Here is a 20,039-nt window from a genome sequence, read left to right as displayed (position 1 = left end):
CATCAGCCTTTCCAGTGACTATTCAGGACTGATTTCCTCTAGGATTGACTGGTTGGATCTCCTTGCAGTCCAAGGGACTCTCAGGAGTCTTCTCCAACACCAATTATCTTCTAATTAAAAATAAAATAAACTTTTTTAAAAAAAGAATTCTGCTGCCAATACAGGGGACTCAAGTTAAGTCCCTGATCTAGGAAGATTCCACATGCCCCGTGGCAACTAAGCTGGTGTACACAACTACTGAGCCCATCTTTCACAACAAGAGTAGCCACCAGAATGAGAAGCCCACTCACTGCAACAAAGAGTAGCCTCAGCTCTCTAAAACGAGAGAAGGCCTGCGAAGCCATAAGTAAATACATAATTTTTTTAGAGTTATAATTCCAAAATCTGTTGGCTTCCGTCACTTACCTGGTCTCCTGTGAGTTGACATTTCCCTGTTTCTTTGTATGATGGTAATTTTGGATTGTAGATTTGATATTTTGATTGTTATGTAATGAGGCTCAGGATCTTGTTTAAATCCTATGGAGCATTTTTATATTTCTGTCTTAGCAGGCAATTGATCTGGCTGGGTTCAGGCCACAGGTTCTGACCAGTCCTCGGAGGGTTGCAGTTCTAATGACAGTTGAATTCTCTGAGTTTTCAGGGCTACTGGATGTGCCATCCAGGGACCAGCGTGAGACCAGCACGGTAGCCTGTCACATAGTTCAGTTCTCATAGTCTTCAGCAACCTATTTAGGGCCAGGTTTATCCATGTACAGATCAAGGGTGAGGGGGTTCATAAACAACTTGATGGGGTTGATTTTCTCAGCTCTTTTCTCTTTAAGATCATCTTGGTGTTTTCAGTTCCCTGGGGCTTCCCTTTTCCATCTCAGTGTCTAGCTACCTCACTCTGCTGTGCACTTGTTACATGAAGTGTGCGTTCCCAAACCTGGAATATGCACTCCATAAGGCTGGGCCAATTAAGTGCCACGCCCACCCCTAAACCATCGACAGTCTGCAGGGGCAGTGCCTTGAGCTGACTGGCTTACACCAGTTAGGACACTTCTAAGGGCCTGGAATGGTTGACATGTGACAAAATTGGGCTCTGTGAAGAGCAGTAACATGGCTGTTGGGTAGACAGCCAGGAGTATTTAGCCAGCACTTCTCGTCTCTTCTTCCCTGAAGCACTAAATGTCAGCAATCTCCTCCCAGTCACTCAGGTTTAAAACCTCAGAGTTTTCTTCTCCTCTGTGCTTCTCCTCCCCGTCTTCACTCCTGCAAACATCCAAACAGATGCTCAGCTCCCTCACTAAAGTGTCTCTCCTTCATCCTTACATTTTAAAGCCCACCTTTCACACTTCCCTGGTGGTCCAAGGGGTTGAGGATCCTCCTGCCAACGCAAGAGACGTGGATTTGGTCCCTGGTCTAGGAAGATCCCACATGCCGAGGGGCAACTAAGTCCCCGCGCCGCAACTACTGAAGCCCATGGGCACTAGAGCCTGTGCTCTGCGACAAAAGAAGCCGCCTTAAGGAGAAGCCCGTGCACCTCAAGAGTAGTCCCTGCTCGCCACAACTAGAGAAAGCCCGAGAAGCAAAGAAAACCCAGTGCAGCCCAAAATACAAAATAAAATTTAAAAATAAAGCCCTCCTTTCTAGCTTTCTTGCCTCCGATTTCTGCTCTCTGTGGTTAGCATCTATAAGCAGAGTACAACTGATGACCAAATTGCCCTGGCCTACAGAAGAAAGTCCTTAGTGCTGTGATCCAGGCCTCCCTGCATCTATTCTAACCGTCCATGTCCAGGGTCCCATGACAGCCCTCTGTCCCCAACACTCCCGCAGCTACCTTTGACTACAGGTCAGTCCTTAAACATACCCTGCATTTTGTGCCTTTTGTTCCAGCGGTGTCCCCTAAAAGACCCTTCCACCAAACCGCAGTAGTCAAGACTCAGCTAGCATGCCATGTTCTCCTGAAAACTGAGCCAACACCAAGTTAGCATTCATCTCCCTTTCCCTTAGGGCTCATGGACATCTCTACTGTAGCTTTTGATCACAATGCCCTGAGTTGCACTGTTGTCTCCTTCACTAGAGCATGAGCTACTTAAGATGTGAGACCCTCTCTCGTTCTCCTTTGTAGCCCCCAGAGTGTCTGGTCCGGTATCTCAGACACAGTAGATACTGCCGACCTGGTTGTTTCATTAGGTTCAGTTAGAACTCACATGCCAATGCAGGAGATGTAAAAGACGTGGGCTTGATCCCTAGGTCAGGAAGATCCCCTGGAGGAGGACATGGCAACCCACTCCAGTATTCTTGCCTGGAGAATCCCATGGACAGAGGAGCCTGGCAGGCTACAGTCCATAAGGTCACTAAGAGTCGGATATGACTAAAGTCACTTAGCATGCTCACATGTAACATTCTTGGGATCAAAAGAATTCAGAAAAATAGTTTTCACCTTCTAATAGGCTCCTGTGGGTGTCTTATTCAAAAGGCATTTAAGCGGAGAAATCATTCCCTCCCCAGCAAAGCCTGGGTGCGCACCCCTATGCTCCCATAGCTCCCCGTGCCCCTCATTTTTATCATTCATCATTTTTCCATTACTCAGTTAGTATCTGTTCCCCCACCTCATGCTTTCATATCATTCTTGGAAAGTAGGGACTCACCTTTCTTATTCTCCACTGTATGCCTGACACCTACTACAGTTTCTACAGGTTTGCAGAAAGCACTCACAAATATTTATTCTTTGAAAGGAATTCCATAATTAAGAGCTACTGAGAAGAGATAAAGAGAAGTTTAAGTCTGTTATATAGCATTGCAAATTGCAGTGATGAGAAATAAATTTGGACAACCAGAATCAATTGAACAACAGCAAATACGAAAACACCATAAAATATAGTCTACCTTTACCAAAACAACCTTAGACTTTTCCTTCTCTTTCTCCCTTTCTTAACTTGCCCAATTTTCATTTTCCTTTCTTTTCCCCTCTTGTTTATACATGGGAATGGGACTGCCAGTTGTCCCCTTATTTCCATTCTCATCCTCTTACACATAAATAGAGTTTTTAGTTCATCATAAAGCCACATAAGTGAAGTTGATATTTCTTAGCCACCCTTGTAGCTTGATATAGCCATGTGGCTAAGTTTTGGCCAGTGGGAGGCAAGTAGAATGATTAGAATGATATATGCAAATTTGGGGTCCCCCTTCACAGAAAGAAGTGTGCTCTCTCCTTCCATCTATCCCCTTCCCTCCAGCTGAAATGCAGATGTGCTGACTGAAGCCAGAATGGTCCTGTTGGCCCACAGAATAGAAGCTGCATGTCATGATGTAGCAAGAAGATTGAAGAAGCCTGATCCCTAATCCCACGTAGCCACCAAACCCACCCTGGCTGCTTCAACCCACATTATTAGGAAAGTGATCCAGAGAGCTGTCTATTTTATTGACCTTTGTCTCTTAAAGAACACCAATATTTACATCCTTCTAGAGCCTGTTATACAGAGTGAAGTAAAAAAGAGAATAACAAATACAGTTTATTAATGCATATATATGGAATCTAGAAAAAATGGTATTGATAAACCTATTTGCAGGGAAGAAATGGAGATTCAGGGACACAGTAGGAAAGGGAGTGAGTGAATGGGATGAATGGAGAAAGTAGCATCAATATATATACATTCTGCTGTGCTGTGCTGAGTTGCTCAGTCGTGTCCGACTCTTTGGTCACCCCATGGACTGTAGCCCGCCAGGCTCCTCTGTCCATGGAATTCTCCACGCAAGAATGCTGGAGTAGGTTGCCATGCCCTCCTCCAGGGGATCTTCCCAGCCCAGGGATTGAACCCAGGTCTCCTGTATTGCAGGCAGATTCTTTACCATCTGAGCACCAGGGAAGCCCTAATATACACTGTCATGTGTAATGATACATGGTTAGCTTATGAGAAGCTGTTGTGTAGCACAGGGAGCCCTAGAGGGGTATGATGGGGGGAAGGGAGACAGGCTCAAGACAGAGGGGATAGATGTTTAATTATGGCTGATTCACTCTGTTGTATGGCAGAAACCGACACAACATTGTAAAAATTAAAAAGCAAAAAAAATTTTTTAAATATAATGCACGGTCATCTTTATGGCCATTTTTCCTAACAGAAAAAAAAAAGAAAAAAGATACTTTTGAAAAATCCTACATTTGCTCTGTGTCTTGAAAAATTACAGATACATGCTACTTTGTGATATTTCTATTAAAATAATGTTGACTTTTCAGTGTCTAAATGAGAAAGGAAATGCCATAACTGAATGTCTACTGAGAATTATCTTGGTTAAAGGAAGGGGTTAGGCAACTATACCCATTGAGACTTTTGAGACAAAAGAAAAAAAATCTAGCAATAACATTACTGATCAATATTTAATGTTACCTTTAGTAGACAGCAAAAGGGATTCTATTGAAAATGCCTTTTAAATTATGTTTGTCTCAGAGTTCTGAATCTTCCATTCACTTCTCAATAAAATGAATTAACTACTTAATTTGTGGCCTGGCAAAGCGAGGGGAATTATGGACCAAGAATCCCCCTAAAACACCTAGGGTAAGTACTGAGATGTGTGAATTTCATTAATTTAGCTGCTGAGATCTTTGATTTCTTACTCATATTTATGCAACTCTTCCAACTTATTGATGATAACTTCATTTTTTTTTTTTTACCACACTGTGAGGCATGTGGGATTTTAGTTCCCCAAACAGGATTGAACCCTTGCCCCTGTAATGGAAGGGCAGAGTCTTAACCACTGGACTGCCAGGGAAATCTAATAACTTTATATTTTAAATTTAAAAAAAAATAGTAGACTCAACATTGTTAGATTTAACCTCATGGTTTCTAATATCATGAAAAACTTAGGAAGTACATCATATTACATAATTGCTCCAGTTCACAGAGGAAATTATATCCTAGAATAATCCATCTGACAGTTCACAAAGGTCTGGGAACATTCGTGATCTACCTTCTAGTATTATGACAGTCCTCTCTTCAGCAGGAAGCTTGCCTGGTTCAATAGAACTTGTTCATCAAGAAATCTGATGGAATACATGTAAATTCATGGCTAATTCATTTCAATGTATGACAAAAACTACTGTAATGATGTAAAGTAATTAGCCTCCAACTAATAAAAATAAATGGAAAAAAAAAAAAAAAGAAGAGAGACTGGATGGAAAAAAAAAAGAAAAGAAATCTGATGGGGACTTTCCCTAGTGGTCCAATGGTTAAGAATCCACCTGCCAATGCAAGGGACATAGGGTGGATCCCTGATCCAGGAAGATCCCACATGTCTTGGAGCAGCCAAGCCTATGCACCACAACTACTGAATGAGTCCTAGAACACATGCTCTGCAATAAGAGAAATCACCACAATGAGAAGCAATGAAGAATAGTCCCCACTCACTGCAACCAGAGAAAACCCTCGCTCAGCAACGAAGAGGCAGCGCAGCCATAAATAAATACATATTTATTAAAACATAGTAATAACAAAAAACCAAACACATGTTAAAAAAAAAAAAGAAATCTGATGAAGGTTTCCTTCTATACAGTCTAGGATCTGCAGTGCCTGGAGGACCAAGAGAAGGGACTATTGCTTTTCAAAAACTTTTCTGTTAGTCCTGTAAGTTACGGATCCCTCTTCCTTACAAACCATTCCCTGTTGAAGGCACATCTGCATTACTGATAGATGTGCAGTTTATAAGGAAGCTTATCACTCAAAGAGATTGAAGATGAGTAAGGCCCTCCATAGTGGCATCCTGGACTAGAAGTTCCTGCGTGTCCACTGCTCTCTTCAAGAACCTAGCACAGAAAAAAAGAAGGAGAACCTAGCCCAAGGTCATGTACACAGCAAGTGCTTAACGAAAATCGGCTGAATGAATAAACAAATAGATTCAGTGCATAACGTGAGGAAGCATAAGACATACTTCCTGCCTTCAAAGAGCTTACCAGTCATACATACCCATTACATAAACCAAAAGAAACTCATTTCCTAAGAAGCAAAGGATTAATACAGATTTTTAGGTACTGTAGTTTTTCTGGAAGGTCATTCTCTAGGGTTTTGATTGGAAAAGACAAGGGTGAGGGGGCCAAAAGAGAAGGGGAGACAGAGAGAAGGGAATTCCAGAGAAAAAGAAAGGCAGGCATTAGGACATAGCCCAAGACACCAGGCAGATGAAATGGCAGAATAACAGAGTGGTTGAGAACGAGGTTAGGGAAAGAAGCTGGGGCTGTGTGTGCGGACGGCTCCAGATGACCAGCCGAGAGTGTGGAGTCCATTGTGGGTCATGGGGAGCCCCTCTAATTTGCTCCATTGGACAAGATAGACAGGAGGGGCAGGAATAGGGGGGCAGCTGCTACCAGGGCTGTGTAACCAGGAAAGAGTGTTTATCAGGACAGTGGCAGGGCAATGCAGAAAAGGCATTAAAACATCTAGAAGCTCAGCGAACCACCCCTGCAGGAACCTGAATGAACCTGCAGTACTTCTTCAGGCATCACGAGTCAGTCACTTGGGTGCTACTGTGACACAGGGCAAACTAAAATCGACTCTGAAGTATAAAAAACTATATAAAACAGCTCTATTAGCTTTGTTTAAATTTTTTTCAGAAATATACAAAGTCATTTATTTTAAAAAAATACACAAAGTATATAGGATAAGTAAAAATTACCCCAAATCCCACTCCCAGCCACCAAGATTACTGTTATTATTTTGGTGAATACTTGCCCTCACATTATTCTATACACAGATACATACAAAGTATGATAGAATTTTATTAGATGTAATTATTCCATACAAGCTCTTCCAGAATCAATTTTCCTCACTCCCTAATACGTTATAAACATTTTTCCATTTTGATAAATATTGATCTACATATAATGATGTCAATCAGTTTGCCTCTGTCACAAGTTTCCACTAATGGATATTTGGGTTTTCCTTCTGTGTGTTGCTCTAAACAACCCTGTGATTAACCTCATTGTGTATATTATTTTTCAACTGTATGATTATCTCCTTAATACAAATCTAAGAAGTTGGATTAGCTAGGTCAAAGGTATATATCATTTTATGTTTTGACACATATTCCCAAACCACCCTCCAGAAAAGTATGTTTATTCTTTTACTCAATAACTATTTTTTGGCACTTACTATGTACCAAACTCTGTTCTATGTGCTGGAAATACAACAGAGAATAAAACGGACAAAGTCTCTGCTCTCATGGAAGGTACATTCTAATGTAGGACAATAAACAAACAACTAAACATATATTGTCAAATAGTGGTTAAGTGTTACAAAAGCACAGTCAAACTGAGTAGGGGGCTGGAGAGTCCCAGGGGTCAGGGGAGGAAATAGAGTGTTTTACATAAGATGGTGGGGAAGGGTCTATGAGGAGGAGACATGACATCAGACAAGTCCATGCCCGTGGGGACAGCAATACAGAGAGGGAACAGGAAAGCCCCTTCTGATGTGGGAACACAGCTGGCATGTACCATGGCCAAAAATCCAGTGTCTCTGGAGAGACTGGAACGAGAGGGAGAGTTGTGGGAAACACAGATGGAGAGGTGGCCAGGTCAAACCAGAGAATTAGGGATGAGCACTTGTAAAGGTGTTCCAACTCGTTATGATATTGGCTAAAGGAATGAGACTCTAGCCTGAGACTATTAACAGGAGAAGAAGGATGGAACTGGGTCTGTTTCAGTTGTGTTTTACCACTGCTCAGGCTTCTATTCACTAAACACTGCTTAATGGATGTCTGCATTCCTTTCTCCCCTCTCCCAAGTCCACCTTCCCACTTATGACTAGGGTCTGGCAAGGATGGAACACGTGTAGGAAGGTATATGTATATGGAAGGTGATTTAAGCGTCCATTATGCAGGTCTTATTATGAAGTCTTAGGATATCTCCCAACTTCAATGAGATCTGAAAACTCTTTTTGCCGGCATCTTAACTAAGCTGAGAGAGTCCCTGCTGCCCTGATTGGAGACCTCTGTCATCGTAAAAAAAACTCAGGCAGCCACGTGGGCTCATCACGGCTGATTTAAATCCATATGAACTTTCCCAAGTCCTCCTAACACAGAATTTTTAACATGGAAGGTGATCTATAAATATATGCTGGATAAAAAGGATATTCACAAATTTTCTCTTAAGTCACCTCTACTTTTTAGGAAGAAGCTCTATCCTATTAGTTTGATTAGTGTCAGTATCGGCGGACACGTTCTGACCACGTCCTTCAATTCTGATGCGCTCTGATTACAGCTCCCTGGGCCCTGCCTTTCGGTGTCTCCCTGCCATCTGCTGGGAAGGCTCAGGGGATTTAAATGTGTCCAAAGAGAGCTTGGGACTTCCCTGGTGGTTCAGTGGTTAAGACTCCACATTTCCAATGTAGGGTTTGATCCCTGGTCCAGGAACTAGATCCCACATACCACTACTAAGACCCAGAGCAGCCCAATAAATACTTTAGGAATCCCAGGTGGTTCAATGATAGAGAATCTTCTTGCCAGTGCAGGAGACAGGAGACATGGGTTTGATCGGGAAGATCCCCTGGAGGAGGAAATGGCAACCCACTCCAGGATTCTTGCCTGGAGAATCCCATGGACAGAGGAGCCTGATGGGTTACAGTCTGTGGGGTCACAAAGAGTTGGACTGAGTGGGCACAAGGAGAACCCCTACAGACAGTGTTTAGGGCAAGGTTTGAGTAAACACAGGGCTTTACTCTCTTCCAAGGTAATTATTTGCTTGGGATAAGGATTTCTTCTCCAGTGATATTATAGAAATTGCACAGCCAAAAATAAGACTAAGAGCAAAAGAAATTTTTTTTTAATTCAAAGAAAAAAGGTGATTTGCTGACAGTGGAAATTGCAATATTGGCGAATTTACTGCTCTTTAAACAAAATTAATAATAGCATTTTCTTCTGGTTATGAAAGTACTTTGTACTCATTCTAGAAAAATATTTTAAATATCAAAAAGCATAAAGGAGAAAAGAAAAATTACTCATCATTTATTATTCACAGATGACATTTTGCTGGATTTCCTTCCTTTCTAAACATCACTATAATCATACTATATGTTGTACATGTTTTACATCTCTCTTTTTCACCTGACAACAAATTCTGAACCTTTTCCCCAAAAAAAACATTTTTTAATATTATTACTAAAAGATACATAATGTTCCAACTATGCCTTTGTCGTAATTTATATTATGTGTCTATTACAATTAGTAGGGGCTAGAGAACATTAGTTTTCAATCTATATTATAAATTCTTATAAATAATGTTTCAGTGAACATCCTTGTACATAATCATTATTTAAATCTCTGAACAATGTCCTAAACTAGACCCTCAGAAGTATAATTACTTGGTCAAAACATGTGACATTTTAAAAGCCTTTTGATAAGTATTCCAAAACTGCTTTCCAAAAAGTTTATATTAACTTACACTCCCCTCCCACTACTTTCAACCATCCCGCTCATGCCACAGTATTTTAAGAGAGTAGCAAAGAGGTGCTGGGTTCAAATCTCAGCTCTACTATCTTAGGAAAGTTATTTAACCTCACTAAAGCTCAGTGTCCTCATTTGTAAATCAGGGATAGTAATGGTTATCTAACTCAAAGAGTTGTTTTGGCGCTTAAATAATATAAAATTGCTTAGCACAGTCCCTAGAACATATCAGGTAGTCAATACTAGCAGCTATCATGTAGTCAATGTTACCAGTAACCAGTAACATCACCCTTCCCCAAATTACTGCTAGCCAGAGCAATATTTGGGTGCAAAATCCCCTAAACATAGTCATAAAAAGTACCAAGCTTCCCTGTTGAAATAGCTGAAGTCACTCAATTATTGTATCCATACACAAAGCCTCAGTATTCTAAAAATACTCACCTATTTGGTTTCCACCTGGAAGCAAAAAGGGTCTACTGAAAGGTGTTTTCTACCCTCTATATGTTATTTTAACAAGGGTATGTTTTTCTTTATTATTCCAAGGGAAATATTTATTTAAGGGTCAATGGCTCAAATTTGGATTTTTTTTCCAGCAAGAAAAGGGATCAACATAAACAGCCTTGTAATTCATCATTATAAACAGACCTCATAACCTTCAAACTACTATGTTTTGGTCACAGCCTCTCAAAAGAGATCAATGTCTTTTTTTTAAAAGAGTCCCTGAACAACTTAACAAATAAAGTTATTCTGATTATTTAATAATCTGAAAGGTCTGCTGGAACTTTGCTTAGAATTCAGTGAGTTTTTTACTTGACTATCCTCAGACTCTTTGGTTGAGATAATCCCAGGGTGTTAATAAATGAAATCAATTGTAGAAACTTGTTTATGAGATAGATGTCCTAAAATTGCTGCAGGAAATTAGTTTAGCTCTATTTAATCCAAAATAGATCAATTTCAAGTGCTTTATGAGAATATATTTGATTAATCTTTCTATAGAGCTAACTATTTACTGGGTGTGGAAACATTAGTTCTCAGCTGCTGGAGAGAAACTGCTCAACAGTGCTCTGAGTCCATCGTCTAAAAGGCTGTTACTACCAGTGGAATAAATATACAGTTCTAAGTTCTTTGGGCTTCCCTCATAGCTCAGTTGGTAAAGCATCTGTTTGCAGTGCAGGAGACCTGGGTTTGATTCCTGGGTCAGGAAGATCCCCTGGAGAAGGAAATGGCAACCCACTCCAGTATTCTTGCCTGGAGAATCCTACGGGCAGAGGAGCCTGGCAGGCTTCAGTCCATGGGATCGCAAGAGACGGACATGACTTAGCGACTAAACCACTACCACCACCAAGTCCTTTGAAGTTCCTTGACACTGGGTAAATTTACACCATTAGTTAGGAGAGAAACACTGGGGCATTTCATGCCGTGAAAACAACAGAGGAAATGAAACTGTAGGATATCAGAAAAGGTTCTGACTGCTGCTTTCACCTGGAGTTCCTTCTCTGGAAATCTTTTCTGGTCTGATACCAAAGGTAGCATCTGGGGACAGAAAACTGATTCAACTCTTCCCTTTCTGAAGTACAAATATGGCCAGTGTTTTCCTGTCCTATTTTCCTTCTCCCTACTCTGAGATCAGTGTTATCAGACCCTGTAGATTTCCCTTGCAGTGGGTCCCAAATAAACAGAAATATATGATAACAAGCAGGTGGGTTTAGATGTCTTTCTGTCCAACTGTTTTGGCCAGAAAAGATGGGTAATGCCTCTTGTGAGATAGACAAGGAAAAATTCTTAGAATTGTCCAGAATGTGAGTAAGAGAAAGGCACTCCTTCCTCCTTGCTGCAGTGGCTATCACTTAGCTTGACAAGCAAAGCACAGGTTAGATTTTGCTCTAAACTATCTCTTTGGCCTATACAATCATACTGTGTAACCTCAAATTTCATTTTCACAAGTGCCATGTGTGTTGCTGAATTCTTAATAACATAAGAAAAGCAACAGGACAAATGATAAAATATAACTTCAGATCTCAGCTCCAACGTGGAAATCAAAAGGTTTTATTGTGATTCTGCATGTGCCCATCTCTGTGCAAGGCATGCAGGGGATACAAATGGAAAAGAAGGATGCAATGAGTTCCTAAAGGATGCTAAGGTGTAAAGGTCTCTCTGTATATTTCTCATTACCTGTTATAGAAGAGAGAGAAAGATTGTCATGTTACCTTCTCAATAATAAGACCTTGTTTAAAGTTCTAAGCTTCTGCTAAGAATATCAGACCCCACATAGATTCAAATCCCAGTACCGTTCCTTGCTAGATAATACTTTTAGTGACTCACTAATATGTTCCGTTCTTCAATTTCCTCATCTACAAAAATGGGGAAGATAAAAGTAATACCTATGTTATATGCTGCGCTGTGCTAAGTGAAAACTGAAAGTTGCTCAGTCGTGTACAACTTTTTGCCACCCTATGCCCTGTAGCCTGCCAGGCTCCTCTGTCCATGGAATTCTCCAGGCCAGAATACTGGAGTGGGTAGCCATCCCCTTCTCCAGGGCATCTTCCCAACTCAGGGATCAAATCCAGGTCTCCAGCACTGCAGGCGAATTCTTTACCGACTAAGCCACCAGGGAAGCCTAAGAATACTGAAGTGGGTAGCCTATGCCTTCTTCAGGGGATCTTCCTAACCCAGGAATCAAACCGGGCCTCCTGCATTGCAGGTGGATTCTTTACCAGCTGAGGTACCAGAGAAGCCTGTGCTAAGTAGCTTCAGTCATGTCCAACTCTTTGCAACCCCACAGACTGTAGCCTGCCAGGCTTCTCTGTCCATGGAATTCTCCAGGCCAGAATACTGGAGTGAGCTGCCATTTCCTTCTCCAGGGGATCTTCCCAACCCAGGGATCTGTTATATCTTAACCCGCATATCTTATATATCCTGCACTGACAGCCTGGTTCTTTAACATTAGTGCCACCTGGGAAGTCCCAAAGGTCATTCCTATTATTCTGTGTTCATCGCTGTTTTTCTAGTGCCAAGGATAGTATATTATTTTTAAAAAGAATTCCATCTGTTGTCATAATTACTCTGAATTTAAGCTTTAACTTTGGAATGCCTAGCAGACCCTGTATTTAAAATGGCTATTTGGTTTCTATTTCTAGCCATGGCAGGCTAGCTTGTAGTTTAAAAAAAAAATTCCCATGAAAATAGCTAGAACTAAATTAAAAAAAAAAAAAGTTAATGTCTGAAAACATTGAAGAGCCACTGAGGCAGCCAGGGCTTGAAGAGTCAAGTCAATATCTCTAAAAGAAGGCAAACTCACGGAGATAAACCTGACACTCCAATCCCTACTGAGTATCTGCTGACTCACATGCATAATGAATAGAGGATAGAGACGCTGAGCAGAGAGTGGCTTTTAAAAAGCAGAAAAGGGGAGAAGGAGTTTTGGCAGACTCATTGGAGAGACAAATACTGAAGCTCAGGGCCACCGAAACAACCAGAGCTTGAGATGCTAAGATTCTGGAAGGAAAGAGCGTACAGAGAGCTGATTTAAAGAGAATTATCTAGTTTTTGCCTCTACATATTTGCCAATTAGTAAGCAGAGCAGACTAAGAGAAGGAGAACAAAAGGCTATTAAGAGACTGAGAAACTAAACAGAGCTAATGACAGTGCCATAGTGCTGGATAAATAAACATTAGCACTCAGAGCCTAGCAAAGCAGAGTGGGTTTGGTAAACACTTCCTGCTTTCAGTGGAACTGATTGAACTACATTCTAGAAATAAGGGTAAATAGATACAGATCAGCCTTGTAAAGGCTTAAAAACCCAGGCTCAAGTCAGCTTATTCCCTTATTAGTTTAAGGTATTCTGCTTTTAATCTGACTATCTGCCAGAGTTAACATCATGGACAGTCTTTACAACTTTTTATATGCAATGTCTGGCATTCAATAAAAAATTACCAGGCATACAAAGAGCTGGGGCAAGAGAAAAAACACACAACACAAACAGTTACAGAGATGATCCAGACACTGGAATTATCTGTCACAGAATGCAAAATAACTGTGATCAATATGTTCAAGAAATTAGATGACAAGATTTCATCAGAGAATTTCATCAGAGATTTGAAATCTATGTATTAAAAATAAAAAGCCAAATATAAAATACCAAACTGCAAAACATGATAGATGAATTTAATAACAGTTTAGACAGATGAAATTAAAGTTCAATAATTGAATTTAACAACAGTTTAGATAGATGAAAAATGCATTAGTGATTCAGAATATTGGTTAATAGAAAATATCCAGATGGAAGCATCCAAATCAAAAAAAGAAGAAAAAGGTGAAAAATACAGAAAATAGCATAAAGATATGTAAGACATTGTGAAAAGGTCGAACATATGTGTAATTAAATTCCAGAAGTGTTCCAGAGTGAAACTGAATTGGAGCAATAGGGGCAATATTTGAGAATTTTTCAAAATCATTTTGAAGGGGTCAAGTTATAGATTTAAAGGGATCAAGTTATAGATTCAAGAAGTACTACAAACCTTGAGCAAGATAAATACAAAGGAAAACACATCTAGGAATAGCATAACCAAATTTCCAGGAAAACAAGACAAAAAAAGAAAATCCTCCCGAAAATCAGTCAGACTATCTTCCATATTACCCTCAGGAGAGCAATGAGAAACAGAAGTAATGGAAGTCAAAGGACTCTGGGATAACATCTTCTAAATGCTAAAAGAAAATAATGGCCAAGGAAAAGTATATTTCAAATATTAAGGTGAAATAAAGACATTTAAGACAAAAAGTAATAGGATTTGTTGCCAGCAGAACTGTACTTTAAAACAAAGAAGTCTAAAAGGAGGCATTTAGGCAGAAAGAACAATTATCTCAGGTATAAGATCAGACAAATGTGGAGGAATGAAAAACTCTGGAAAGTAAACATGAATAATGACTACATAAAACTATAAAAATGACTGGAGACTTTAAAAAGCTAGTACTAGCTAGCCTGTTTTTCAGGTCTTGTATGTTGAGAAACTTTAACTGTTTTTTAAGAATCAAAAAAGGATTGTCTTAACTAGGAATATTCTGTTTCCTTCCACATGAAGGGCCATACAGCCTCAAAAAACTAACCTCAGCCCTTCTAGTCACTGAAGAATAGGGCTTGTGATGGACCCTCCAGGGATTATTTAAAGCCTCATCAATCACTGTTTAGAAGCCAGCCCCACAAAAGGAAACTAGCAACATGCTAACATACTAAGGGCAAGGCCTCGCCCACTGCCCAACTGTGTGTGCATGATCCCAATAAATTGTCCCAGCAATCCCAGCAGGTAGGTGTTTTTCCTCCTGTTTTATAGGAGCTCAGAAAAGCTAGTGAAATAACCCAAAACTGTACAGTTAGAAAATGATGGCAGGGAGGGGAGGAGCAAGGAACCATGGCCTCTACGGCAGCTCTTGCAGTAGGCTAGGGAGGAGAAAGTTGCATTTCGTGACAGCTGCTGTCTGCCTCACAAATTCTGGGACTCATGCAGTGCTGTGAAGTTGTTCACAATATAAACAGATAGCAAGCAAGGAGGACCTGCCTGCTCCAATGGAAAATCCTTATAAAGAGCCTCTGAAAAATTATATCTTGTGTGGAAACCATATAGATTATAAGAATATACAGCTTTTATCCCAGTTTATTTCTCCATTTACTGGATGCATTTATGGGAGGCACATAACAGGTCTTTGTTGGAAGAAACAAAAAGAAATCACAAAAAGGATTAAGAGAGCTCAAATATAGGGGGTTATGCCAGTTACATATAAGGATCCTGCATATCTCAAAGACCCTAAAGTTCGTAACATCAAATATAGGGAGTAAATTATATAAAGTTATCACCAATAAACTTACTTTGCAATTGAAAAAAAAAGAAGAAAGTGATGGAGGTTTAGATTTTAAACCAGTTCTGCAAAGCCCATGGTCTTTTCACTCAACCAGGCCAGAGGCTAGAAAGGCTCCAGCCAGTGAAATAAAGTGAGTCACATAATAGTGATTACATGCATAGCACAAGTGAAATGATAAAGGGATGGATGGATGAATGAATGGACGGAATGCACGTGCATGTGTGCTCAGTCGTGTTCACCTCTTTGTGACACCATGGACCTCTGGCCCACCAGGCTCCTCTGTCCATGGAATTTTCCAGGCAAGAATACTGGAGTAGGTTGCCATTTCCTTCTCCAGGGGATCTTCCCAATCTAGAGATGGAACCCAAGTCTCTAGTCTCCTGCATTGGCAGGCGGATTCTTTATCATTGTGCCACCTGAGAAACCCCAGAGATTACACATCAGTGTAAATCAACTATATTTCAATAAAAAAAATTTTTTAAGAGCTATCAGAATGGGCCCAGCAGCTCTCTGGAAAGTTCACTCTACCTGCTATTAGGTGATCTTTTAAAAGACAAATAAAACAAAGCGAAACAAAAATAAATAAAGCTGCAATATATTTGAATGTTAAATAATTCAAACAATAAAGAGGCTATTCAATAAAAAGCAGATTTTCTCTGTACTTCAAAGATTCAATCTCCTTCTCTAGTGGAAATGGTCATTGATTTTCTATGCTCTTATGAATGTAGATCTATGTTGATGCTATACCTACATCTATGTGTACATATATATGTGTGTGTATAAATATATATGTATATACTTTTTCCTTGCACAAACAGAAGCATACTACACAGTGGACGCTAAACCTTAATTATTTTTTTTGGCCATGGCTCACAGCATGTGGGATGTTATTTCCCTGACTTGGGACGGAACCATCACACCTTGCATTTGAAGTGTGGAGTCTTAACCACTGGTCCTCCAGGGAAGTCCCTGGGCCTTGATTTTTCACATAACTATTTTTTTCAAGATTTTTTCAAATGTGAACCGTTCTTAAAGTCTTTGTTGAATGTGTTACAACATTGCTTCTGTTTTATGTCTTTTGGATTTTTTGGTCACGAGGCCTGGGGGATCTTAACTGCCTGACCAGGGGTCAAACCCACACTCCCTGCATTGGAAGGTGAAGTCTTAACCACTGGACTGCTAGGGAATTTCCTCACATGAATTTTGATATAATGAAGATTGTTCCTATCACACATATAAATCTAACTCAAGCTACACTGACGAGTCCATTGAAAAGACGAACTATGTTTTAATGAAATAAGCCCCTATTAATGGACATTTAGAGTGTTCTAGGTCTTTGATATTAAAAATAATACTTTCAATGGAAATAAGTCCTCATGTATATGTGAACGTGTTAGTTGCTCAGCCGTGTCCGAGTCTTTTCGACCCCATGGACTGTAACCCACCAGGCTCCTCTGTCCATGGGATTCTCCAGGCCAAAATACTGGAGTGGGTTGAAATTTCCTTCTCCAATATGTGCAAATAGTGTATAGGATAAATTCTTGGATATAGAAATGCTGAGCAAAAGTATATGTGTTTTTTTTTTATTTTAATAGCTATAGCCAACTAATGCTTCCAATAGATTGCACTAGATTACACTCCCTCCAACAGAATATGGCAACCAATTTCAACAAACCCATAAATCATCAAACTTTTTAGTTTTGTGAAGTATAAGGCTAAAAACCATATCTAATCATTTTAATTTGCATTTATCTAATTTTAAATGCAGCTATTTGTCACATGTTTCTAAGTAATTTATATTTTTCTTTCTTCAAAATGTCTATTCATATCCTTTGCCCATTTTTTATTGGATTGTTGACTTTTTTCTTTTTAATATTCATATTCTTACACTAAGAAGATGAGCCCTTGATCTGTCACATATTGTTGCAAATGTTTTCTTTCTAGGTTATCATTTGTCTTTAAATATTATCTATGGTATCCTTTCACTGTAGAAATGTTTGTTCTTTATATAATCAAAACTATCATCTTTTTCTTTTTAATGTCTAAGCATCAGGTGATCTCACCAGGCATGAGGCTGTGATGGCCAGGACCTGTATCATTTTTGCTTGTTTGTTAAACTGTCTCAAGATGCAGAAAAATTTGCAATGATATTCATAAAAACCTTTATGAATATGGAGCATCAGTGAGCAATAATAACATCTTTCCTGGAAATTTTTTCTTGAAGGCCACTGTTAGTATTTTTTGAGGCTCTTTAAGACAGTATGATAACATATAATGTGGCCTATAGAAACAATACTATGAACATTTAGGAAGCCCCTTTCCCCTCACTGGGAAGTTGCCACTTAACATTTAAAAGAGTGCCAAGAGGCAGTTGTGGAAGAAACTAGTGACCATGTGCCTTAATCCAAAAATTTTAACTACTCCTCTCACTGTGTAGTGGTATTTCATAGTGATGACGCTCTCCACCTTTACAAAATACTTACCTGGTGATAGATTATATAATCTGATCCGCATGAGTAAACTAGGCAATGCCTAAACTAGGCATTACCATCTCCATTTTGCAGATATGAAAATTAGGAAAGGCAGTGGCCTGTCTTAGTTTATATACAGCTACCAAGTAGCAGAAGCCAGCTAGAATTAAGGTCTTTTGATCATAGATGCAAAGTCAGTCTTTCTGGCTCAGCTCACTACTTTTCTCCCTGCTGCTGAAACACTTCACCACCAAAAACAAAATTGCTCCATGGAACCAGCCTCATTAACATGTCATGCCTGAGACTTGTCTATTCAGCTCAGTTCAGTTCAGTCGCTCAGTTGTGTCAGACTCTGTGACCCCATGGACTGCAGCACGCCAGGCTTTCCTGTCAATCACCAGCTCCTGGAGTTCGCTCAGACTCATGTCCATCGAGTTGGTGATGCCAAACCATCTCACCCTGTCATCCCCCTTCTCCTCCTGCCTTCAATCTTTCCCAGCATCAGCGTCTTTTCCAATAAGTTGGTTCTTAACATCAGATGGCCAAAGTACTGGAGCTTCAGCTTTGGCATCAGTCCATCCAATGAATATTTAGGACTGATTTCCTTTAGGATGGACTGGTTGGATCTCCTTGCAGTCCGAGGGACTCTCAAGAGTCTTCTCCAACATCACAGTTCAAAAGCATCAATTCTTCGGCACGTAACAGGAATGTAAGGCTGTGCTTCTTACCCTGACAGGTCACCTTTCAGGAGCAGAGCTGTACTGGACCCCACTCTGTCAGGTGTCTGGCATGAGAATACCAGTTGATTTATGCTCAAATTCAATGATCCCTATAGAAGAGAACCGCAGGAAAACTGACAGCAGAATCCTTGCTGTGTTGTGAAGGACCCTGGCGTTTACAATATCCACCTATAGACTCACACTGACAGTTTCAACTGATCACAAACCTCTTTGGAACCTCACTTCTTCCAAGAATGGGCTGCCACTCTAAATCATGGCACCAAAGATACAGTGCTAAGTCTTCAGTTCAGAGCCTATGACCGTCAACTTGCCTCCCAAGGAGAATAACAACAATGGCAGGCAGTCTAAGCAACTACTGATATCTGATACAGCTGCCGGTATCCAGCACTACTGATAATTTGGACGGTGTAACTTATTTCAGTTTGGGGGTGGGAGCAGCCATCCTGGGTACTATAGGATGTTGAGTAGCACATGGCATCATTTCTCCACCCACTAGATGTCAGTAGCAATTCCTGTCCCCATTATGACAATCAAAAATTGTTCCAGACATTGCCAAATGTCCTCTGGGGCACAAGGCCACGTCCAGCTGAGAAACTGTGATACAAGACCTTAAAACACTCTGCCAAATATCTGAAAAGACTTCTGATTACCAGTGATGGATCTATTAGATGAGATCTCAGATCGGCCCACTGCTCAAACTCAATGGGAAAAGCATGACTAATAGAAAAACTATCTGAATGTACCAAACTACAATTAAAGTTTGCAAACAACCCACTCCAGTATTCTTGCCTGGAAAATTCCATGGACAGAGAAGCCTGGCAGGCTACAATCTATGGGGCTGCAAAGGTTTGGACTCGACTGAGACTAAAACACACACACACACTTATATTTATATATATTTTTTTAATCCGCATTTCTCATTCTCATCCCATCACTCCTCAGGGGGATCTATCCTAGTATGTTTAACTCATTTCATTTGTTTGTGAGTGTCCTTGTATAACATGTACCATTTTGAATATATTCTTCTCATTAAAGTAAACGTAAGTCTGCAATTGCTTATCCGCAATTCTGAAACCTCACAGTTCTGGACCCCAAAAGCTTTTCCTTACACTCACTTAGTAAAATCTGATACATGGGACATGAGGTTATTTGTAACCTTTATCCTGTTATTTGTAAGGTTATTGTAAGGTTACTTGTAAGGACATAAGGTTATTTGTAACCTTTATCCTGTTACTTAATGTACCACGTTCCTACATTTTGCTGCAGAAATATTGTGTTCAATCATGAGATACTGCCTTTTCTTTTTCTAAAATCCAATTTTTTTGTACTCCTAAACAAACCTGACTGCAAGAGATTGAACTGTCTGTGTCTAGTATTATACACAGATCTTATTCTGGTTTTATCTTTATGTTTTTACCTAGTATTATGTTTTAAAGATCTACTCATATTGATGTGTATACCTCTAGTCCGCTACTTCTAAATGCTGCAGAATACTCCAGGAAGTGGATCCCTCACACTCTATTCATTTCCCCACTGGTGGGCAACTAGATGGTCTCCAACTCCC

The 20,039-nt window shown here is 40.1% G+C and overlaps 1 pseudogene; it reads left to right on the top strand.

Annotated features, from left to right (window-relative positions):
- The first annotated feature begins 14,785 nt into the window (after nucleotides 1-14,785).
- Nucleotides 14,786-15,241, top strand: LOC110130662 (small ribosomal subunit protein bS18m pseudogene; annotated as a pseudogene).
- Nucleotides 15,242-20,039: the final 4,798 nt, after the last annotated feature.

Source organism: Odocoileus virginianus, chromosome 4 (assembly GCF_023699985.2).
Source record: "Odocoileus virginianus isolate 20LAN1187 ecotype Illinois chromosome 4, Ovbor_1.2, whole genome shotgun sequence".
Lineage (NCBI taxonomy): Eukaryota > Metazoa > Chordata > Mammalia > Artiodactyla > Cervidae > Odocoileus > Odocoileus virginianus.
This window is presented reverse-complemented; position numbering and strand designations above follow the sequence as displayed.